This window comes from Bos indicus, chromosome 5, assembly GCF_029378745.1.
Source record: "Bos indicus isolate NIAB-ARS_2022 breed Sahiwal x Tharparkar chromosome 5, NIAB-ARS_B.indTharparkar_mat_pri_1.0, whole genome shotgun sequence".
NCBI classification, from domain to species: domain Eukaryota; kingdom Metazoa; phylum Chordata; class Mammalia; order Artiodactyla; family Bovidae; genus Bos; species Bos indicus.
The window spans coordinates 47,172,237-47,197,891 of record NC_091764.1 but is presented as its reverse complement, the minus strand read 5'-3'; the positions used below and the strand labels follow the sequence as shown (position 1 = coordinate 47,197,891).

Below are 25,655 nucleotides of genomic sequence, written 5' to 3'. Positions count from 1 at the left end.
TAGAATATAAGATAAAGAGGTCTTTGTTATAATGACCATTAAAAAGATTAAAATAAGAAACATTTCTGGACTATCATTGAGTGTTGTAAGATATGAGACTCAGAAAACACTTTATTCTCGTCATAATGATGATCTTAGTCATTTGGAGTTTGACAAGTCTTAAATTCAGTTTTATAGATCATGGGATGAAGATGCTGTAGCTGCATAAAATTACCTGTGCACAGTTTTGGATAAAAAATTTACTCTTATGGAGTATATTGTCCATTTAGACCCATTTGTGGTCATTTGTAAAGTATTCGCCTTATTTAATCACTGGAATCCCTAATAAATAGGGTGGGAACATGTTACCTAAAAATTTATGAACAATTGATACAGCATTTCTTTGTGCAATAAACTACAGCAGACAGGAAAATAATCAGGTCATAATAGAGAAAGAAAAACACAAAATGGACTGCCATGAGCTAATAACAGCAATAGGACTTATTCGTATTAGTGCATGAACTGTGTTAAGGAACTTTTAATTTTTTAAACATATATGCAGGTGATTTCAGCTTTATAAGAATCCTGTCTTAATTCAAAGGATTAAGAAATGTATTGTGGAAGAGAATGAAACATTCTTTTTAGCTGGTCCCACTCCAGTACTCTTGCCTGGAAAATCCCATGGATGGGGGAGCCTGGTTGGCTGTGGTCCATGGGGTCGCGAAGAGTCGGACATGACTCAGCGACTTCACTTTGACTTTTCACTTTCATGCATTGGAGAAGGAAATGGCAACCCACTCCAGTGTTCTTGCCTGGACAATCCCAGGGACGGGGGAGCCTGGTTGGCTGCCGTCTATGGAGTCACACAGAGTTGGACACGACTGAAGTGACTTAGCAGCAAAGTGTCATACCCAAACATCCCACTTTCAAATAATTTAAAACACTAAAATACCATAAAAATTGTACTTCTTTAAGTATTCAATGATTCTAAAGTTATTAAGCATTGTGCTAGGGCTAAACTTTATCATGATGAAGAGTCATTTTCCTATCAACAGAAAAGAATTACAGCTTATCTGCTTATTTATATGCTGAATAAATGTCTGCTGTGGAAAACACAACATGAAGAGAGAGGAATCCACTGTCTCTATTTGTTTTCATACATTGCTAATCATTGCTAACGGCCCAACCACTACCACTTCTCTCCTTCCTTAACGTAGAACACTGATTTTTCTGGAGAAATGGTATATTCAGGTGACAAGCTGTATGTTTTCTATGTGACTAAGCTCTGGCTAGTAAGATGTGAGTGAAGTTTCTCAATGGGACTTCTGGTGAAAACTCCTTAAAAAGAGGGCTGATTTAGCTAGGATGTGACCCTTTCGTTTAACGTTCTTTCCTCCCTGGGACTTGGATGAGATGGATGTAGCTCTGACAGCTGTTTTGGGGCCCCAGGGAACCACCACATGATAAAGATGTCTAAGATGAAAAAGCAGAAGGCAATGGCACCCCACTCCAGCACTCTTGCCTGGAAAATCCCATGGACGGAGGAGACTGGTAGGCTGCAGTCCATGGGGTCGCTAAGAGTCGGACATGACTGAGTGACTTCACTTTTACTTTACACTTTCCTGCATTGGAGAAGGAAATGGCAACCCACTCCAGTGTTCTTGCCTGGAGAATCTCAGGGACGGGGGAGCCTGGTGGGCTGCCATCTATGGAGTCACACAGAGTCGGACATGACTGGAGCGACTTAGCCGCAGCAGCAAGCTGAAAAAATGAAAGCTGTCTGGATTCCACTGTAGGCTATGGTATCTTCATACATGAATAGCCAACTTCTAAAACAGTTTTCCTCTCATCATGGGAGAATAAGAATTCTCCCAATTAACTTTTTTAAGTTAACTTTTTTAATTAACTTTTTTAACTCTTTGGGGCTTTATAACCAGCTGCTGTGCTGTGTTCGGTTGTGTCTGACTCTGTGACCCTATGGACTGTAGCCCACCAGGCTCCTCTGTCCAGGAGATGTTCTAGGCAAGAATACTGGAGTGAGTTGCCATTTCCTCCTCCAGGGGATCTTCCCAACCCAGGGATTGAACCCACATCTCTTATGTCTCCTGCATTGGCCGGTTGGATTCTTTACCACTGTGCCACCTGGGGAGCCTTTTAACTAGCAGCTATAAAATTTCTAACTAATTTATTAGGTAAAGTATGAATAAAATCGATACAACATCCCATGGAAAGAAGAGAACCCTCTTCAAATTGTAACCAAAATAGCCTGTCAGGTTTTGATCTCACAGAACAATAGGTAAACATTTTATTCTAGAGGAAATCAAAGGAGAAAGAAGTAGCTTCTGTGCCATTTCAGGGTTTAGTGTGTTGAAAGCCAAGGCACTGTCACCGCCGGGCATCATTCTGAGCACAGATGCTTGTTGCTATTTGCCAGGTTTTCTACATAAGCTGCAACTGGGAGAGGCACACAAGCAACGTGTGGCCCATGCAGCAAAACAGCAAGAATCCAAGTTGCTTGCTTCGTAAATCCTGAGATCGGAAATGGTATATACACTAAGCTCTCAGAGGCCTAGGATAATAAAATTCCTATTTTAATTACAGCAGCATACTTAAAGTACCGTCATTAAGGTTGTGTCAGCAATTACTTTTTTACAACCTTATTTTCCAGAGAATAATAAAAACATGTGAGGGACTGATAGCTTGGCCTGAGAGGAGGATTCCACTCTCCACCTCCATGTCTCTTCTTGCTTCTGACAAATTGGAAGAGAGCCTGAGCCATGCTTCCTTGAAACTGTGAAAGAGAAATTTCAAAATGAATGGACCTTCAAATTACTTTCCTTTGATTGTCTGAAACTCAGGTCCGTGAACTGTCAGGGGTGATCACTGCTGTCATGCTTAGGATGACAACTGTGGTTTCTACAGTAACAGACGCTCAAAATGATTAGTGCTTAGGAATTAAACCCACCTCTCTGAACTGTACTTTAAAGAGGGAAACCAGAGTTATGATATAGAAGTGCTAATTTTCTTGGTCCACAGATCTACGATGCAATGATTTTTGAGAAAAACAAAATAAGTGAGAGATTTAAGAAGGAATCAATTCAGATCAATTGTGAGAAGAAAATGACTTCAGAAATGGAACTTCCCCTAGATGGGTGGGAATTAACATCTGAGTTTTGTGAAGGCTGGAAAGAGAGTTATAAATACACAGCAAAAAGGCAGTATTAGCAGATTCTCTACTAGGAAGAAATATCAGTAGGAGAACTGAGGATTAAAGAAGAGTGAAATCTTTCTAAGATTGATTGTATGTAAAGGCTGCCTTAGGAAGCATCACTACGAACAAAGCTAGTGGAGGTTATGGAATTCCAGTTGAGCTATTTCAAATCCTAAAAGATGATGCTGTGAAAGGGCTGCACTCAATATGTCAGCAAATTTGGAAAACTCAGCAGTGGCCACAGGACTGGAAAAGGTCAGTTTTCATTCCAATCCCAAAGAAAGGCAATGCCAAAGAATGCTCAAACTACCACATAATTGCACTCATCTCACATGCTAGTAAAGTAATGCTCAAAATTCTCTAAGCCAGGCTTCAGCAATACGTGAACCGTGAACTTCCAGATGTTCAAGCTGGTTTTAGAAAAGGCAGAGGAATCAGAGATCAAATTGCCAACCTCCGCTGGATCATGGAAAAAGCAAGAGAGTTCCAGAAAAACATATTTCTGCTTTATTGACTATGCCAAAGCCTTTGACTGTGTGGATCACAATAAACCGTGGAAAATTCTGAAAGAGATGGGAATACCAGACCACCTGACCTGCCTCTTGAGAAACCTGTATGCAGGTCAGGTAGCAAAAATTAGAACTGGACATGGTACAGACTAGTTCCAAATAGGTAAAGGAGTACATCAAGACTGTATATCGTCACCCTGCTTATTTAACTTATATGCAGAGTACATCATGAGAAACACTGGGCTGGAAGAAGCACAAGCTGGAATCAAGATTGCCGGGAGAAATATCAATAACTTCAGATATGCAGATGACACCACCCTTATGGCAGAAAATGAAGAAGAACTAAAGAGCCTCTTGATAAAAGTGAAAAAGGAGTGTGAAAAAGTTGGCTTGAAGCTCAACATTCAGAAAACAAAGATCATGGCATCTGGTCCCATCACTTCATGGGAAATAGATGGGGAAACAGTGGAAACAGTGGCTGACTTTATTTTTCTGGGCTCCAAAATCACTGCAGATGGTGATTGAAGCCATGAAATTAAAAGACGCTTACTCCTTGGACGGAAAGTTATGACCAACCTAGATAGCATATTCAAAAGCAGAGACATTACTTTGTCAACAAAAGTCCATTTAGTCAAGGTCATGGTTTTTCCAGTGGTCATGTATGGATATGAGAGTTGGGCTATAAAGAAAGCTGAGCACCGAAGAATTGATGCTTTTGAACTGTGGTGTTGGAGAAGACTCTTGAGAGTCCCTTGGACAGCAAGGAGATCGAACCAGTTCATCCTAAAGGAAATCAGTTCTGGGTGTTCATTGGAAGGGCTGGTGCTGAAGCTGAAACTCCAATACTTTGGCCACTTGATGCGAAGAGCTGACTCATTTGAAAAGACCCTGATGCTGGGAAAGATTGAGGGCAGGAAGAGGGGACGACAGAGGATGAGATGGTTGGATGGCATCACCGACTCAATGGACATGGGTTTGGGTGGACTCCGGGAGTTGGTGATGGACAGGGAGGCCTGGCGTGCTGTGGATCATGGGGTTGCAAAGGGTTGGACACGACTGAATGACTGAACTGAATTGAACTGAAAGGCTGCATATTATGTCAAGTTTCAATATTTAATAAGTTTAAGTATAATAACTAAAATTTATGAGCATTAGCTGTGAACAGGTCTTTTGATAGCATTTTTACAGTATAAACTCATTTAACACTAGTGACAATCCTAGGAGGTAAGTACTTTAATTATTCCCATTTCACAGGTATGGAAACTAGAGTGAAGAAATGCTCAAATACTTGTCTTTGGAGAAGTGACAGGCAGGAAGAGGTGAGCCCTTCTGCATTCTTCCTGATTCTATTTAAGAACACAGAAGATAATTTCCCTGGATTGTGTACAACTCTACTAATAGTAAGCTTTACTATACCAGACTTCCATGGTTTTATAAAAGAAAGATAAGCAGATTTTCAGATACTCATACAGATATTAAAAGCCATGCATTCACAATGTTGAAATGATAATACGAATTCTCTGAGGCACAGAAAAGGGACTGGGAAGGAGGAAGAATTCTAGCCTAAAGTTAAAGGAACAAAATCATTTGAAGAGACTGTGGAGTCAATACTAAAAACTCTCAGTAGCCCAGTGGCCGTGGTGACAGGGGACCCTAGCAGGATAATAAGCCCAGAGTCCAGATATAAATTTCTGACTTGCTCCATACTGCCTGGAGTCTTTCTAAGAATCCTTTATGACAGAGGGGAAAACCTGATGAAACTTGGTAGGAAGATAAAAAGTTTAAGTGGCAGCGGGAGGGGAAAAAAAGATAGAATAGAGGTGACAAGAGAGGAGAAAGCCCGAGAACAAAGGTGGCAGGAAGGTGGAAAGTAAGGTGTCAGGGGAAAGAAACCATCAAAGGTGTCTGAGAAAACAGGCCACGTAGGCAAGGCTCCAGGAAGACAGAGGCAATCCATCATAAGTGGCGGGCCTTCCAGAAACAAAGGCTGCCATTAGCAAGACAAATCTTCTCATAATCCCATTTCTTATCAATTTCGGCATGAATCCATCCCCCAGGGAATAGGCTTCAGCATTAAACAGTAACTCCAGGCTCTCCCCTCCCCTCTTGCCAGGAAGCAAAGCTGATCCTTAGGATATGACACAGTTAAGAAGAGGGCTCTTGAGACAGACCTGCACACGGCACCCAGGAAAAGGACAGCGAAGGTGAACTTCATTCTAAGTATTTGAATTGCTACTCGCTGCTGCTGAAAATCCCCAGCAAGAAAAAGTTACGTGAAAAATGTAAGGAGATACTGGGAAAGATACTCACCTCTCTTTCACACACTCGCACCTCATAAAATCACCTCATTACTCCTTATCTCTCTAGTCTTTCCAGCATAACTTCTATCTCCCGCTTCCTCTCCCTTCAACCTAGTATCCCTTTGAGATTATTATTAAAAGCGAACAATATTGTCACATCTCTTTGCTCTGACTTGGACTTTTTTCTTTACTCTTGTCCCTCCTTAGCTCCAAAATCACTGCAGACGGTGACTGCAGTCATGAAATTAAAAGACTCGCTCCTTGGAAGGAGAGCTATGACAAACCTAGACAGTGTATTAAAAAGCAGAGATACCACATTGCCGACAAAGGTCTGTATAGTGAAAGCTATGGTTTTTCCAGTAGTCATGTACAGATATGAGAGTTGGATCACAAAGGCGGCTGAGTGCTGAAGAACTGATGCTTTTGAACTGTGGTGCTGGAGAAGACTCTTTGAGAGTCCCTTGAACTACAAGGAGGTCCAACCAGTCGATCCTAAAGAAAATCAATCAACCCTGAATATTCACTGGAAGGACTACTGCTAAAGCTGAAGCTCCAATACTTTGGCTACCTGATTCGAAGAGCTGACTCATAGGAAAAGACCCTGATGCTGAGAAAGATTGAAGGTGAGAGGAGAAGGGGATGACAGAGGATGAGATGATTAGATAGCATCACCAACTCAATGACCATGAATTTGAGCAAACTCCAGGAGATAGTGGAGGACTGAGGAGCCTGGTATGCAGCAGTCCACAGAGTCACAAAGAGTTGGACACAACTTAGCAACTGAACAACAACAACAAATATTTAATAGTAATGCACCATGTGCCAAGTAACATGTTAGGCATTCAGGATATCACAAGAAATAAGGCTGACTTATTTTATGTCCTCATAAAATCTAAACTTTATATTTGAAAATTTAATTTTAAATGTGTAAATCTAGTTGAGAAGGCAGACACCAAATAGGTGATTATTTCACAAAGTTGTGATGACATACTGCAAAGGAGAAAGGTGGAGTGCGAAGAGAGTACCTAAAACCAGTTCAAAGAAACCAAGGAAAGTTTTACTTGAGAAGAAGGACAGGACAGAAAAGAGGCAGATCCATTTCTGGACCCCAGGGCCCCTTGGCTGGAAGGTCTCAAGACAGCAAGAAGCACAAATGTTTGAGGACTGGAAAGAAATGCAGAGAGGGACCTGGAGGAGAGGGAACAGAACAAGAGAAGAATTGGTGAGGCAGGCAGGGGATGGAGCATGACAGCCTTGTAAGTTAAAGACCTGATGTGTTTTATTGCAAGAGAGGGCTTCCCTGATAGCTCAGTTGGTAAAGAACATGCCTGCAATGCAGGAGATGCCAGTTCGATTCCTGGGTCAGGAAGATCCCCTGGAGAAGGGATAGGCTACCCACTCCAGTATTCTTGGGCTTCCCTTGTGATTCAGCTAGTAAAGAATCCGCCTGTAATGTGGGAGACCTGAGTTCAATCCCTGGGTTGGGAAGACCCCCTGGAGAAGGGAAAGGCTATCCACTCCAGTGTTCTGGTCTGGAGAATTCCATGGGGTTGCAGAGTCAGACACGACTGAGCGACTTTCACTTCACTATTCTAAGAGCAATGTGAAGCCACTGGAGGATTTTAAGCAGGAAGGAGAGGCAAGGTCCAATGTATGTTTTGAGAGAGAGCATTTTTGTGACATGGAGAAGATGGACCAAGCAAAGCAAGAACGGACACAGGAGACTGGGCATGCTAGGAGATCACAGAGGCACTCCAGGCAAGAGACGAGGGTGCCAGCAGTGGGAATGAATAGAAATCTCAATTATGGAAAAAAACAGGCAACTAATAAATGTCCTTGATGTTTCTCCTACTGCAATAACATGAAGCCGTTAAACTCATACGGATGGAAGTTTAGTTTCCTACACTGTCTCTCATGCTACTAAAAATCCATACTGCCAATTCCTCCTGTACATATTCAGTATTCTTCTGTCTTTTCTTTTGCTCAAATGTTCCTCAAGAACTTTAATCCTTGACAAGGAGAGACTTAAATGTTTCTTCACAGATTGGCATGAGTAGTCAGTGTATTTCCAATGATTACAAACACTTTGCTTGGGTCACGATAAAAGTCTGGCCTAAAGGGATCGTTCTATTGAAGTCATCAAAGAAGTACACTGCCTACTGTAATACCTGTCAATGGGAAAACTAAGATTAGAAAGTAGATAATACAAATTATTATTAATATTTACTGAGCTCTTAAAAACATGCCAGGTATTCTAGGTAGATAATCTAATTTAAGCTTCACAGAACTCCTATAAAGTGGGTCCTATAGTTAACCTCCATTTTACAGATGACTAGACTGAGGAGAAGGCAATGGCAACCCATTCCAGTACTCTTGCCTGGAAAATCCCATGGACAGAGGAGCCTGGTAGGCTGCAGTCCATGGGGTCGCTAAGAGTCAGACTTAGCGACTTCACATTCACTTTTCACTTTCATGCATTGGAGAAGGAAATGGCAACCCACTCTAGTGTTCTTGCCTTGGGAATCCCAGGGACGTGGGAGCCTGGTGGGCTGCCGTCTATGGGGTCGCACAGGGTCGGACACGACTGAAGCGATTTAGCAGCAGTAGCAGTTAGCAGACTGAGGCTTATAAAGTAAAAGAATTTGCACAAAGGCACAGAGAATGATGGAGCCAGTAATTCAATTCTGCAACTCATTTATCTATCTGCTAAGGTACTACACATCTTATAAGAAGAGGCTATTTCTTCTAAAGCAATCTATGGCTCCAAGTCCCATCGACCAGTTAAAAAGGTATTACTGGGATTTCCCATAATCTTGGAGATACTCACATTTGTCAAACCAACTATTAAGATTATCAGAACTTGACTACTTCTTTGGATGAGTTCTCTTCCAGGAGAGGGAGTAATTTAATAGTCCCCTACTCAGTCCTCTCCCCAACCCCCACTTTCTTGTCTGTAAACTCAACCTCATGTCAGTTTCTTAAACTCAGGCAAGAAAGATTTAAGGAACAATATTGGATCAACTTTGGAAAAATCAACATCAAGCGAATCTTGCAACAAGCCTGTTGAGGCTCAGTCCTCTGAGCTTGTTGAGGCTCAGTCCTCTGAGCTAGTTTCTTCCTGTTATCGGGCTCTCATTTCTCCATACACAAGTTCTAGTAAACAGATTCCTTCCTGAGTTTCTTTCCCAGCAGCAGGTCCTGTATTCTTAGGATGGTGATCCTGTCTCTTCCAGTTCCCCTCTGCAGCACTGAGTCTGGCATTTTTATCTGGGCTCTTCTAGTAGACAACCCTGATGTGAATAAAAAGATCTTCAAATATTTCCAGTGTCCAGAAGCCCAGTGACTGGGTGTGGTCTGGTAAAGAGAGGTCCTTGTTACAATGCCTCATATGTCGGACCGCGAATGATGAATATAAATCTGTTTGTTGCCATAACCTCTGATTTGTGTTCTGCCTGGCCTTCTGGTCCCTACCTCCACCCTATCGTGGGAAAGATCTAATCTCAGGACACGTTCCTCTCTGTTTTCTCTAAGGCATCTAAGTTTAACTGGGTCATCCCCAGCCCTGTCAGGGCCTGTGAGGTGAAAGTGATAATGAATGAAGGGCAGTGTCAGCATCCATGTAAGGTCCTGACTTCAGCCCAGGGATGTTAGGCCTACAGTCATCCTAGTATCTCTCCCAGAATCTGAACTGTAGCCAGTAACAATTTCTGGCTGCTGGCCCAAGGCATACAAGGGTTGAAACTTGAGTTCTAATGCCAAAAGTGCTTTTAACTCATTAAGGTTGTTGGAAAAATCACTTAGCCTTCTGTTGATTCATCCCATTTGAAGATTTCAGGGCCAAAACATGGGGAGGTAAATGAAGATGGTGTTTTCATAAAGTTATAAAACCTGTTAATATTTATTAAGCACTTATGTGCCAGATACTGTGCTAAATACTTTGAATAATTATCTCATTTAATTCTCACAACAATCCACTGAGTAGTTATTATAATTACCTTGATGTTAACATTTGAGGTAAATTAGACTTGGAAAGAGAACTTGTCTAAGATCACAGAGCTAGGACAGGAGTTAGGAGCCAGCCAAAGTCCTCATTCTCAATTCTGGGTGGAAGGGTTCATAGTTTCTCTCAGCATGTTTGCAGGTACTGAAGATATGGATATGGACACATATGTTTTAAATGTATGTAAATTTGAATTTCAAATTTAAAAATGTAATTGAAGAATAAAAAACCAATTTGACTAAGTCTTCTGGAATCTATAAGAAAGAAAGATGAATGATGAATGGTAAAGAAGGATGCTCAGAAAAACAGCCCCACTCTTCAACAAATCATTCACAGCTCTCTTTTTCAAGAAAGATGCAACATCTACTTTTACTAATAGGGATAAAAGAGAAAATTCTAAAATCAATTTATTCTCCTAGGTGCTTTTGTGTGGTGTATCTATCAATAATGAAAATCTGATAGGATTTTTTTTTTACTTAAGAAGTACTTTAAAATCCCTTATTTCAGAGGATTGTCTCCAGGGCTTGTCCATAAAAATGTTTCTCCAATTATGCTGTTCATTCTCTTTACCCATATCCATCTCCTATTTGAAAAATAAGATTTCCAAAACAAAAAAACAACCTCTTTCTTATTTGCAAAGGAGAAATAGAGGCACAGATGTAGAGAACAAATATATGGATACCGAGGGGTAAGGGTGGCTTGGGATGAACTAAGAGACTGGGAATGACACATGCACACTACTGACACTATGGACGGCTTCCCAGGTGGTTTCCCGGGATAAAGAATCTGTCTGCCAACGCAGGAGACATGGGTTCGATCCCTTGGTCGGGAAGATCCCCTAGAGAAGGAAATGGCAACCCACTCCAGTATTCTTGCCTGGGAAACGCCATGGACAGAGGAACAGGGTGGGTTATGGTCCATGGAGTCACAGAAGAGTCAGACAGGACTTAATGAGTAAACGACAACAATAAAATAGATAACTAATGAGAACAGACTGCACAGCACAGGGAGCTCTACTTCATGCGCTGTGGTGACCCGAATGGGAAGGAAGTCCAAAAGGGAAGGGATGGATGTATATTTATGGCTGATTCATTTTACTGTATAAAGAAACACATTATAAAGCATCTATACTCCAATAAAAATTAATTTCAAAAAGAACCATAAAAAAAAAAAACGAACTCATGCCCAGGACAAATGTGAGGAGAAAGCAAAATTCATCACACAAGAAAGTTAACTTTAGTTAAAATATCAGATATACAAGATAGTCATATTAACATGCTATAGGACTAGACCAGTCCTATCCAATAGAAATATGATATGAATTACATGTGTAAATTTTCTGTAGCCATATTTAATAATTAAAAAAACTAGGAGAAGGAAATGGCGACCCCACTCCAGTGTTCTTGCCTGGAGAATCCCAGGGACGGGGGAGCCTGGTTGGCTGCCGTCTATGGGGTCGCACAGAGTCGGACATGACTGAAGCGACTTAGCAGCAGCAGTGAGTCTAATTTTAATGACATTTTATTTAACCCAATGTATCACAAGTTATCACTTAAATATGTAATCAATCTAAAACTTACAAAGAATATAACTCATATTAAAGATTATATATATACACACATATATATGTGTATATGATGCTAAGACTTGGAATCTGGTATGCATTTTCTACCAAGAGCACATTTCAATTTGCATTAACCACATTTTATGTATTCTGTAGTCACAAGTGGTGAGTAACCATGGTACTGGATAGCACAAGAGCTGAACTGTGACAAATCTGAATATTTGAATTTCAGAGCATCATAGTTTCCAAACTTCAAAAAACAGCTAGTTCCCTCCTCATCTTTTTCTTTCCTGGCACTTTTCCTTTCACCGTCCCCCATCATCTCTACCAATTCTGTACTCAGTTCATACTGGAGAAAACAATTTCCTGTCAACAGACCACAACACATAAATGTAAAATTATACAATATATATTGTACCTTTTCTTCCCTCTGTTTTATACAATACCTAGGTTATTCCCCTCAGAGAAGGCAATGGCACCCCACTCCAGTACTTTTGCCTAGAAAATCCCATGGATGGAGGAGCCTGCTAGGCTGCAGTCCGTGGGGTCGCTAGGAGTCGGACATGACTGAGCGACTTCACTTTCACTTTTCACTTTCATGCAATGGAGAAGAAAGTGGCAACCCACTCCAGTGTTCTTGCCTGGAGAATCCCAGGGATGGGGGAGCCTAGTGGGCTGCCGTCTATGGGGTCGCACAGAGTCGGACACGACTGAAGTGATGCAGCAGCAGCAGGTTATTCCCCTACACTTGTATTATTTTACTTTCATCTATCTTGCATTTGATTTCTAAGGGTTGCCACTGCCAGTTTTTCAGTGGTTTTTCAGCTGAAAACTCCATGAAGAGTTTCCTCTATGAGAGTCTGATCTTACTTTCTGATGGTAACTTCCTGTTCTCTATTGGCATTTTTACCGCAAGCCTCCTCAACTCATCTTTTCTTTCAGAAAAGGTGGGATATTTGTTCCAAGTGCAATATTAATAAAATGGTTTCCTTAGGAAAAAGTGAGAAGGGGGAGAAGAGCGAGACAAAGAAAGAACAGAATCCAAGTGAAAACAGACACCAGACAGGAATGTGTGGTTGAGATTATCAAATAACTGGCATGAAGCTGCCTAAAGCAGATATCCTGCCCAGAAGGGCGTCCTGACAAACTCCCCAAACCCTCCAGAAGTAAAACATACATTACAGGAAGAGAATTAGGAAGTCAAGAGAAAAATCACCACAGCAGTTCCAAGATCATCTTGAAGGATGGTGAATGGAACATGAGGTGAGAAACGGGTTAAAACTATTTAGATGAATGCATCTGTGGGCGTGTCTGGTGTGTCATGCCATTCACTTTTTACCCAGAAAAATACTAAAACATTGCACTGTAAAATTGCTTCGAGTGAAAAATGGAACAGGAAAAAGAAATAATAACATGTAAGGAACTGGCTGCATTTCCCCCAGATGATAATATAAGACTGAAAGCTGTGAGAAGAAAAGAGCAAATGAAACATGAGGAAGCAATAAAACATAAAGAGAGAATGTCAGTCCGATTTATAACTTGTATTTTGACAATTAAAAATAATGGTTAATTCAAGGCAGTCAGTGACTAGCACAATCCCTAAAATAACTTAAGAATCAACTTCATATCTAAAAAAAGAGCAGGATACACCTCTCTGTGAACAGACCAATTAACGTCTAGCTGACAAAGAACCTTTTCAACCTACCATGGTGCCAGCAGCTTTTCCAGACTGGAATGTGCAAATAAACAGGCCAGTAAGAGATGTCTACTTCTCAAGGCAAACAAACAGCCCCTGAAAACCCACTGACAGTAGACACGAAAGAGACCGGGTCTGAAGCTAGAATGCAGAGTCTGCATTTTATTCACTATTCACCCCAGGGCTTACTGTAATGCTGGGCACACAGCAGGTACTCATTAAATATTTGCTGAAAATATTCCTGGGCAATGGCTATAGCTGCAGGTTACTAGTGGGTACAGTTCTATTCCCAAATATGGTGAGGTGGAAAAAATTGTTGAGAATTGCTGGGTCAGTGGCAACTTCTCCCAAAGTGGAAGGGCCAAGACTGAATAGCAACAGGGGACCTGCTATTATCTGAGGTGGTTGAAAGATCCAAAGGAACTTTACTATGGATGCCAATGAGGATAGGATCCCAATGAGAAGACAAAGAAGCCTGGCGTGATACAGTCCATGGGGTCACAAAGAGTCGGACACAACTTAGCCACTGAGCAACAACAAATGAGAATAGGGGTTGTGAGGAAGAACTCTACTGGGAAGCCAAGGTCTAACTGATTCATTCCATGAATCAGGAGCCAGAGACCTGGAAGATACAAATAAATCCATCAGCTGGTACAGACCAGGGACCACTCTCTCCATGGAGCAAGTTGAGTACACAGTATCCACAATACATGCAGATATTTTTTGTAATCAGGCACTTGACCTTTAGCAGGACTTAGACGTGTCTAGGATGTTGCTATGGGAAACAAAGAGGGGAAGAAAAGTTAACATTCTATAAAATTATGAGGGTGGTAAGGTTAGCATGGCAACAAGTTAACCTATCTTCTATTCAAAGCCACCAGTTCCCCATGGACTACCATAGGGCTGCAGGCACAGAAAGACTGAAATCTTTGGAGGACCTTTTCTTCATGTGCATGCTTATGGGGAGGGAGGCAAATTCTCATGACCAGTAGCCTCCGTACCTTCCAGTCACCAATACAGACATTTGAGCTGTGCAGACCTCCTTGCTGGGACTGATGATAATAGTTATCTCTGTCTCAGAAGGTGCCTTCAGTGTTTTTCCATTGCTTCCTATGTTGGAATTAAAGTATTATCTTCATTCCATGGGCATATTCCCTAGAGATCTACCTGGCTTTTATTCTTCCAGACGGTGGTAGTGGAAAGTTACTGAAGTAAGCAGCGCAGTCAACTAATACACAAAGGAATACACAAAAACATTAAAAATGAGATTAAACTCTGCTTAACACTAATCTTACTTCAGATCCCCCTTTCTCCTTCATTCTTCACCAATGCATTTATCAAGATGGTCCTCTATTCCTGAGGAAAAAATGGTCCATTCCTGTAAGAGAAGCCTTCTTGTTCACTCCTTCTCTAGTCGCTCCATTCCTGGGGCACTGGTGCCTGGGAGATTATAAAGCATGGTGCCCATCCCTCCTGGACAGTTTTTGCTGAGTTTCTGGTTGCTCTTGCTTCTAGACTGCTGAGGACGATCCCTGAGGGATCCTCAGGAGGATGTCTTGTCTGTCTTAGGTCTGGCAGACTTCAATACTGACCATGTGTCCCCAGACCCTCCGGAGGCCTGGCCCCCCACCCTCTGTCTCTCCTGTCTGCACCCCTGCCCAGCCCCCGGTGTCTCGGTCTGAGACATTCTGCTTAGACAACCCAGCACCACCCAGGCTCTGACACAATCTAAAGGTGATTTTCCTTCATCCTTTGAGTAACTCATTCATCACAATTTAGTTCCATATACAGAAAGCCTACCCGATTATGATACAAACAGTTCTATTAGCACTGTAAACATTGACAAAACTTGGAGTACTGTGCGGCTATGTTATCTACCGCCAGCAGCAGATTAACGAATCAGGCTACCAGTTCTAACAAAGTCACTTTGGAAATAAAAGGCAAACGTAGGAAGTAGTGCATTGCAGGGCCCACCTGAACGGCAGGAACAAAGCATTTCGTGAATCACCCGACGACTGTAACTGAAGCACTGGCCCATCACATGAGGTCCATAGCTGGTGAGTAACGTCAAAGCTTCTACTGCTCCCAGGTGGCAAAGCTGCCAAATTACCCCTACAGGAGGCCTGACTATATAGACTAGTCAATAGAAAGGACTGCAGCTTTATAGACTCAGCATTCAAGTAGTCAGTAAAGCCCAGCAGAAAATAAACAAATGACTTATGGATAATTTATATCATTGGTTTGGCTACTGCCAAGTCGCTTCAGTTGTGTCCGACTCTGTGCGACCCCATGGACTGCAGCCTACCAGGCTTCTCCGTCCATGGGATTCTCCAGGCAAGAACACTGGAGTCGGGTGCCGTTTCCTCCTCCAATGCATGAAAGTGGAAAGTGAAAGTGAAGTCGCTCAGTCGTATCTGACTCTTAGCGACCCCATGGACTGCAGCCTACCAGGCTTCTCCATCCATGGGATTTTCCGGGCAACAGTACTGGAGTGGGGTGCCATTGCCTTCTCCCTGGTTTGGCTAAGACTGTAGATAAACCAAAGCTGAGAAAAGGCAAGTTTTGTGAGGTAAATGATAAAGGGGGAATCAGACAGAGTAAATGGTAAGAAAAAAGAGGCTGATCCACAAATGTATTCTGCTTATCAAAATAAGTAATTCAGACAGAGAAAGACCAATATCATAGGATATCATTTATATGTAGCATCTAAAAAAAATGATAAAAAAGAACTTATATACAAAACAGAATTAGACCCACAGAACAGAAAACAATTTAGAGTTACCAAAGGGAAAAGGAGGTAGGAGGGGTAAATAAGGAGACGGGGATTAGATAACTAATAAGGATCTACTTGGAACTACACTCAATATTTTTAGTGACCTATAAAGTAAATGAACCTGAAAAAGAATACACACACACACACACACACACACACACACACACACACACGTGTGTCACTTTGCTGTATACCTGAAAGTAACACAACATTGTAAATCAACTATACTTCAATAAAAATATCAACACATTAAAAATAATAGATGTATTCATTCATTTAACATTTATTCTGTGCCCAGCAGGCCCTAGGTATATTGCAGGCAGATTCTTTATCAGTTAAGCTACCAGGGAAGCCCAGGTATTACACTAGGAGTTACAGAAATAAAAAAATGAATAAGATGATACTTTTGCTCTTGAGAACCTCACATTCTAGTGCTAAGACAAACACATAAATAAAACATTGCAGTAGCTGGTAATTGCTCTAGTAGAATTATGCAAATCCCTTTACAGAGCAGACAGATGTAATCAACTGCATGGAGCAGGTAGGAATAACCTTTGAATCCTGTCTTAAAAGGGAGTAAGACTTGACATGCAGAGAGAGATACAGGGACATTTCAGAGTATAAGAAAAGGTTGGAGACATCCAAGGGGCTCAAGACAGCAAAATGCCCTGAAAAGGACCATTTAGGAGCAGAACACAGAGGTGTCCCAGAAGACAGGAGAGGGCAGATGTTCAGTGACACAACAGTAGGGCCAGAGGCGGCAAAGCTGGTGAGTGCTGGTGGCCTCCAGCTCTCAACCACACCCAGACACGGGGAGCTTTGGCTGCTGTCGAGTATATGGAAAGCCCACAATTTAAGAAGAAAATCACTGCAGATGGTGACTGCAGCCATGAAATTAAAAGACGCTTACTCCTTGGAAGGAAAGTTATGACCAACCTAGAGAGCATATTCAAAAGCAGAGACATTACTTTGCCAACAAAGGTTCGTCTAGTCAAGGCTATGGTTTTTCCTGTGGTCATGTGTGGATGTGAGAGTTGGACTGTGAAGAAGGCTGAGTGCCGAAGAATTGATGCTTTTGAACTGTGGTGTTGGAGAAGACTCTTGTGAGTCTCTTGGACTGCAGGAGATCCAATTGGTCCATTCTGAAGGAGATCAGCCCTGGGATTTCTTTGGAAGGAATGATGCTAAAGCTGAAACTCCAGTACTTTGGCCACCTCACGTGAAGAGTTGACTCATTGGAAAAGCCTCTGATGCTGGGAGGGATTGGGGGCAGGAGGAGAAGGGACGACAGAGGATGAGATGGCTGGATGGCATCACTGACTCGATGGACGTGAGTCTGAGTGAACTCCGGGAGTTGGTGATGGACAGGGAGGCCTGGTGTGCTGCGATTCATGGGGTCGCAAAGAGTTGGACACGACTGAGCAACTGAACTGAACTGATGGATCAAATACTGTTACAATAAATTAAACCATACTTTTCTGAGTTATGGAAATAATGGTGATGATAGCTAAGCAGACTGGCTAAGACTAAATTACATACTATGACAAAATAAGACAGCTTGTGTACATAGAACAGTAAACTGGGTTTAGGATTAGAGAAAATGAAAGAATATGTTTAGGTAGGAGTGAAAAGAAGGGAACTGAGAAGGAAATTAACAGATTATATACTCAATCAAAAAAATCAAATTTAAGATGTTATCTAGAAAAAAATATAAGGGATAAGAAAGGCTAAGGAAATAGAAGTTATGTCCAGATTGGCCATATAAATTATTTTAAAAATTGAAACTAGAAAAAGGGGGTTATCAAATGGTGGCACTTCTAATTTGAATAATAATCACAGCAGTACTGCCTACACAATCCAAGAGGCAATTGTGTACAGGGAAAGAACAAACTTCAGTAGATGCTCCTAAAATCAGGCAAGCTCTATGTTCTTGACAGGGGTCCAACACTTAAATTATTTAAAATAAATGTGAAGCAAGAGAAGCATTTCTTTCTGTACCTTCTCATTGGGTGACTAAACAGGTAGGTAAGGCTCAAGAGGAAAATAAAATTATTTCAAAAGGAACTTAATTTTGGACAATAGAAAACAGAATATTGTTCAGCATCACAAACAAAATAAGAAAAGCTCTGCAGGTACAATTCTGACTTGATGTGAGCAGAAGCTATACACAGCAAGAGCCAAGTTACTCAAACTTTCTGAGACGTGATTTCTTAATTTGAAAACTGACTTTAACCATGCCTACTTTTTTTTATGGTTGTCTCCCGGACTTCATGAAAAGTGTAGGTTGTTTTGCCCAGAAACAGTCAATAAATGTTTGATCTTTTCATCCCACAGAGAATGAAATTGAGTTACAATAATATTTTGAGGATAATAAGCTGTAATTCATATTCAATAAAAGTTCAAAAATTGTCAAGAAGAGAGGAAGAGAAATTTATACATATTAGCATTTATGTATAAGCATGTATATGTATAGAGCTTCCCAGGTGGCGCTAGCGGTAAAGAACCTGTCTGTCAATGCAGGAAGATATAAGAGATATGGGTTTGATCCTGGGTTGGGAAGATCCCCTGGAGGAGGGCATGGCAACTCACTCCGGTATTCTTGCCTGGACAATCCCACGGACAGAGGAACCTGGCGGACTACAGTCTATAGGGTCACAAAGAGCTGGACACCAATGAGTAGACTTAACACGCATGCACACATGCATGTATATGTATATATCTGCTTCTTTGCTATATATATATATTTTTTTTCCTTTTTATCTTGCATGCTTATTCTACAACTTCTCCAATACACTAAGCCATCATTATAAATTACTTGTACCAAGGCTATACGCAACAGAGCCAAATTGCCTGGGTACAAATCCTAGCATCACCATTTTTAAATGTAGGATCTTAGAAGATATATTTAACACTATGTGCTCAGTTTCCTCATCTGTGAAATAAAGCTAAGCACAATCCCTGTATCTTACATATTTCCTGTGGTATTTGTTCTTGCTTGGTTGTCTTGTTACCCTCCCTACTCAATTAGCAGCAGTACATTCCTTTACCTCCCAGTTGCTGATGGTATGTACCCCAAAGTATCATCAGTAATCAGCCAAAAGTTATGTCAAGAATACTGTGTGTGTAGCAACCTTATGATCCACAAAGACTTAAAGTCCAGTTCCATCTTTGTTGTGTAGAAAATTTTAATTTCGTTGCCTCCAATGACGAGCCCTGAGTCCACAAATAGTCTGCTGTTTCTTGGGTGTATGGACTTCTCCTGTGTTTTTTCCTAGCCAGATTTTCCTGGGTATTTTGTAGTCTATTTGATAGCTCCGATTTGTTTGCTACTATTTAATACCATTTTAAAACCTGATGGCTCAGCAGGTAAAGAATCTGTCTGCAATGCAGGAGACATAGGAGACATGGGTTTGATCCCTAGGTCGGGAAGATCCCCTGGAAGAAAAATGGCAACCCACTCCAGTATTCTTGCCTGAAAAATCCCATGAACAGAGGAGCCTGGCTGGCTATAGCCCAAAGGGTTGCAAAGAGTCAGATGTGACTGAAGTACACACACACACACACACACACACACTCATCATTTAAAATAATTTTTAAATTATATGGATAAATATATATTCTGTAAAATGCTTATCCCCTATAGAAGTATATCTATCAGCAGAGGTGATGACTCTTGTAGACTTAAGAGTGTGTATAAACTCCAGACTTTGCACTGTGCATATAAAATAGAGAATAGGATAATAGACAGATACAAAGATAGATAAATCACTACTGGAGCTCTACCACCTACAGCAGAGCTAACACATAGCAGACAATTAATAAATATCTGCTGGATAAACTAATTACTATACCAACTGTCTCAGAGACTGCTAGTTGCTCATCAGTACCCCTTCTTTCCATTCTTCCTTCTTATACAGGACCTCTGACTTTATCTGGGTATATCCATCATAATATTTTAATTACATGCTTATCTCTCTCATTATAATATAAGCTATTCAAGAACAAAAACAACGTCTCCTTCAATCTCAATGTCATAATTCCTACACAGTACCTGGCACCTACATGGCATAGAGCAAATGTTGAATGAACGACCCCATTTTTGGTCCACTTGTTTTCCCAGATTGTGTAGTCAGCACACATCATGAAAGAAACAAGTTCACTTCTCCATGGTCCTTAGCTTGTCATTCACCCCAGATTACTGGCTTTTTCCCAGCCACATATTAGGCAATGGCTCACCTATGAGAAAACTGATGGGGCTCTCCCTGTTCCCTAACTGAATTTTCCATAAGCCATTTGCTCATTGTGTGTGGTGTTTCACTGGCTCTTCCTAGATGCCAATTTTGTAAGATTATAATCCTTTTTTACTGACTAGTATATGGTACAGTCAGATTTCCTGTGGAGGTAAATTCGGCAGTGTTGCCACCTGAGGTCAGTGGGAATGACTCCATTATCCATCTGCTCCTCTCTAGCAGAATCCATGCATGCATCTTCTAACCTTCCCTCTCTGCCTCTCTCACCCTTCCTGTTGGCTGAAATGCAGATACAGTGGTGGTGTGATATCCTGGATAAAGATAATGCCCTGGGATGAGAGGGCAGCAAGGTAGAAGGATCCTGGGTCCCTGTTGCCATAGACTGCTTCTGCCTAGAAGGGTACATGAGAGAGAAATAAATTTGTACCTTAGTTAATGTCCTAACTAATAGAAAAGCAGATGATCTCATTGGGTTACCCCTCTATACTCCCCTCACTTCTCAGACAGACAATCAAGTACCAGTAGAGGTATTCTTTATGGATTCCACCACTGCCACAGTCAGTCCCAACAAAGCAGGGGTGATGCGTGACAATTTATATGTCCATTGGCTATTCCACAGGGACTCTTCATGCCTTTTTCTCCCTAATGGGCAGAGATTATATCAGCTTACTTTCTTTTGTCCAGTGCTGATGATGAGTCCCATTTGTCAAGCACCAAGATTTGGGGAGAATTATCCAACGCCACGTGGCATGAGTTAAAGAATAGGCTTTATTAGGAAAATTAATGTAAGCCAAGGGTCTATGCTTTCATCATCCCACAAAGAAGCATGCTGCTGGAGGTGGGTGGTGGTGGTGTTGCTGTTTCCACAGTGTGAGTCTGAGTTCCGGTGGAGGAATCTCGCTCCCCTGCAAGCCTCCACTGCTTAGGACAAGCATGAGAAGCGGCCGCTTCAGTGCTCAGGGCTCACTGTCAGGCAGCTCCAATGTAGGGTGTCAGCTGCTTACATGAAGGGCCAGAGAAAGCCAAGCATCTGGGTGCTGCGGTGGAGCTATCTGGGGGAGGAAGAGTCAGGTCCAGCAGGAAGCTGAGCTTGGTATAACCTCACTCACCAGGAGAAGGAGGCGGCCCTTTCTCCTCCACCTTGTCCCAGCTGCCTTACTGTCCAGGAAACCCAGAATCAACAGGGTCAAGCCAGGGCTGCCACTCCCTGTACATTTCTAAAGTCACAGAGTTGCTTTTGAATAACGACTTTGAAAAAAATCTGTTAGATCAGATCAGAGTACCAAAATACCTACAGAGAGTAAAGGGAATACAAATCTAAAATCACTCTTAAATGACACATACTAAGAGCAATAGAGTTCCAAAAAATCAGCAGAAGACTTGTGAAACTGGGGTTAAGTCACCAAACTATAGATACCAGAGAATCTAAATTCTTTACATGTGATTGTTAAAACAGCGTAGGTAATGAGCTGCAATGTGTCTCCTAAAGTAATAGGCAGACTGAATTAAACTAATAAAGACTAAAATATTCTAAGGTTGCTATAACTTCATTCTCTGTCACCTTCACATGTTTATTATGATAGTTTGCTTTGTGGGGGTGTAGTACTGATTTTAAGAAAGGTTTTAGGTTTAAAGATAAATACTCTTTCAGTGAGAAAGGGAGAAAAATTATAGGTACAGCTTGTGGAACCCAGAGGTCTTATGATTAGACTTTAAGGTGGGGATGCTGGAATGGCTGTCAACAGTATTCCATTGTGGAACAAGTTTTGCCTCTATGACTTCTAGCTGCAATGGAGAAGGAAAAACAGAAAAGAAAAAAAAAAGGTTAAGAAAACTGAAGCACATAGAAGAATTGGGGAGCAGGGAATCTAGGAGAGATGTGCCTGTTGATGTATGCATGAAAGTAGGGACAGAAGAGAAGTGAATAGCAAAGTGGGAAACTATTCTCTCCCCCCTTATTTTGTATTCCATAGCTCCTAGAACCCCCACCCTAGTCCACACACTTTGGAAATTAAAGGCAAAGGAATATTCAGGATTGTCTCTTCCAGAAGGCCAGGGTGGAGCCCATAGAAGAACTACTGAGTGCTTGGTTTGGTGTTTTGCAATTCTGTGCGTATGCTCAGTCACTCAGACGTGTCTGACTCCTTGCAACCCCATGGACTGCAGGCCACCAGGTTCCTCTGTCCATGATGTTTTCCGGGTAATAATTCTGGAGTGGCTTGCCATTTTTTCCTCCAGGGTATCTTCCTGACCCAGGGATCAACCCCACTCTCCCTTGCATCTCCGGCAATGTCAGGCGGGTTCTTTGCCACTGAGTCATGTGGCTCAAAAGTCACCTCCTCCTTGAGGCCCTTTCTCCCCACTGGGTTCGCTAAAGGGCAGGACGCAGAGGACTTCTCTGCGATTCACAACTGGCTCTCAGGCAGACGATCCCTGAAGGAGTACTGAATTAAATAAGAAGATACATTTAGTGTAGTGTTTTCATTAACCCCAATGAGAAACAATTCACAGTTTGTTTAGTTAAAATGGATAGATTTAGATTTTGTACCAAATCTGCCTCACTCATAAACTTGGCAAATTTGCTTTTAAGTTTCCCATGTAATCTGCGAGTGTTGACAACATGTGTCACCGACTTAAAGTCTCCATTAGGCTCTGAAGGTGAGAAGTGAAATCTAAAGTGACTTAAATTACCCCGCTGCAATTTCAAATAAAAGCAAAGCACAGAGCCATCAGAAGGAATGATCAGTAAGCAATGTCACAAGTCCAAGAGGCCAGAGCAGTAGGTGCAGAGAGACCATCATTCTCACAGTCAGGCCCTCAACTTCTCAACAAGTTACTAGCGAGAATGCTTCTAGTATAGAGGAAATATTTATCCATATAACGAAGTCTGACATAACAATTTATTATGGTTAGACGCTTCCATTTAAGTAACAATTGAGGCTATCGTTTTAACAGCCTTGGCACGGAGTGAACAGTGGACTGGTTGGAGTAGCGAGCACTTTTATAAACACCTGCATAATCCTCTAACTAACAGCCACATTAATCTACTATTTTCACTCTGACTGAGTTCATACGTCTATTTTACATGTTTTCTAGTTTGAAATAAAATATTTAGTTTTATAGTAAATTAGACCCATGTTCTGATGGAGGACTAAATACTCTCAAAAATATCATAAAGATTTCCCAAGGATGATATACATTTTTGTTAATTAGAAATCTTAAATACCTAGAGAATAAGAATAGTTTTCATGATTCTGTCCCAACTTAAAGCCTTGGACACTCGGGCAACTGACATGTTTGATCTCACGATTCAATACAGATGCCCCTTTGATGCTAGTCCATCTGAACTGAATTATTTAGAAACCGTACCATGGGCCAGTGACAGTCCTTTCTGATATTTAAATAAAAGCCATTTCTGTGATGGTATTATCAAGCTGTCAGGTAATTAATTAAACATTGAGTACTTTTTTACCTCAGTGGCCTGGAAAACTATTGGGAAATATACAGAGTATGAATGTGGCCCTTAATTTCAAGATTATAATCCTATTGTAAAAACAACGCTTGTTTAAAAATGAAAATATAATGCCTCCAATCTGAAGCAAAAAAGTCTACTTCAAAAAAAATTTCAACCCAGAAAATCAGTCAATTAATACTTATTTACAATGTTAAAACAACAGCCATTCCCTTCTCCAGGGGATCTTCCCAATCCAGGAATTGAACCAGGGTGGATTTTTACCATCTGAGCCACCAGGGAAGTCAAAACAACAATGAAGAGCTATAGTTCTAAGATGAGTGGAAAATTCTCAGTAAGATTTTTATAATCCAGCCCCAAACTACCTTCCTAGTATTGTTTCTCATTGACCCCCCCACCTGCCTACTAGACTGTGCCCAGAGCCAAAATAGAACATTCCCTCCTTCCCAAACTCAGATTGCAAGTGTGTTTCTCATGCGCTTCTCTCCTGTTTATATTCCTATTCAACATCACTTTTTTTCCCCAGGTTTTACATTGAAGTATAGTTGATTTGCAAATGTGTTAGTTTCAAGAATACAGCAAAGAAATTCATTTATATATTATATATAATATATACACACACACACACACATCAGATCAGATCAGATTAGTCGCTCAGTCGTGTCAGACTCTTTGCCACCCCATGAATCGCAGCACGCCAGGCCTCCCTGTCCCGGAGTTCACCCAGACTCAGGTCCATCGAGTCAGTGATGCCATCCAGCCATCTCATCCTCTGTCGTCCCCTTCTCCTCCTGCCCCCAATCCCTCCCAGCATCAGGGTCTTTTCCAGTGAATCAACTCTTCACATGAGGTGGCCAAAGTACTGGAGTTTCAGCTTTAGCATCAGTCCTTCCAAAGAAATCCCAGGGCTGATCTCCTTCAGAATGGACAGGTTGGATCTCCTTGCAGTCCAAAGGACTCTCAAGAGTCTTCTCCAACACCACAGTTCAAAAGCATCAATTCTTCAGCGCTCAGCCTTCTTCACAGTCCAACTCTTACATCCATACATGACCACAGGAAAAACCATAGCCTTGACTAGACGAACCTTTGTTGGCAAAGTAATGTCTCTGCTTTTGAATATGCTATCTAGGTTGGTCATAACTTTCCTTCCAAGGAGTAAGCGTCTTTTAATTTCATGGCTGCAGTCACCATTTGTAGTGATTTTGGAGCCCAGAAAAATAAAGTCTGACACTGTTTCCACTGTTTCCCCATCTATTTCCCATGAAGTGGTGGGACCGGATGCCATGATCTTCATTTTCTGAATGTTGAGCTTTAAGCCAACTTTTTCACTCTCCACTTTCACTTTCATTAAGAGGCTTTTTAGTTCCTCTTCACTTTCTGCCATAAGGGTGGTATCGTCTGCATATCTGAGGTTATTGATATTTCTCCTGGCAATCTTGATTCCAGCTTGTGTTTCTTCCAGTCCAGCATTTCTCATGATGTACTCTGCATATAAGTTAAATAAACAGGGTGACAATATACAGCCTTGACGAACTCCTTTTCCTATTTGGAACATATAAAGTAGATACACAGCAAGGACCTCCTGCATAGCACAGAGAACTGTGTTCAGTATCTTGTAATAACCTGTGATGGAAAAGAATCAGAAAAAGTTTATATATATATACATACACACACACACACACACACACACATATAAACTTTTTCTGATTCTTTTCCACACACACACACACACACACATATATAAACTTTTTCTGATTCTTTTCCATCACAGGTTATTACAAGATACCGAACACAGTTCTCTGTGCTATGCAGGAGGTCCTTGCTGTGTATCTACTTTATATGTAGTACTGCATATCTCCATCCTTACTCACTGTAGTCAGATTACTAGCATTGATTAGTAT

The 25,655-nt window shown here is 41.4% G+C and overlaps 1 protein-coding gene across 6 annotated transcripts in view; it reads right to left on the bottom strand.

Annotated features, from left to right (window-relative positions):
- The window catches only part of GRIP1 (glutamate receptor interacting protein 1), a 502,117-nt gene that overhangs the window by 371,192 nt on the left and 105,270 nt on the right, over positions 1–25,655 (bottom strand). The window lies entirely within an intron of this gene.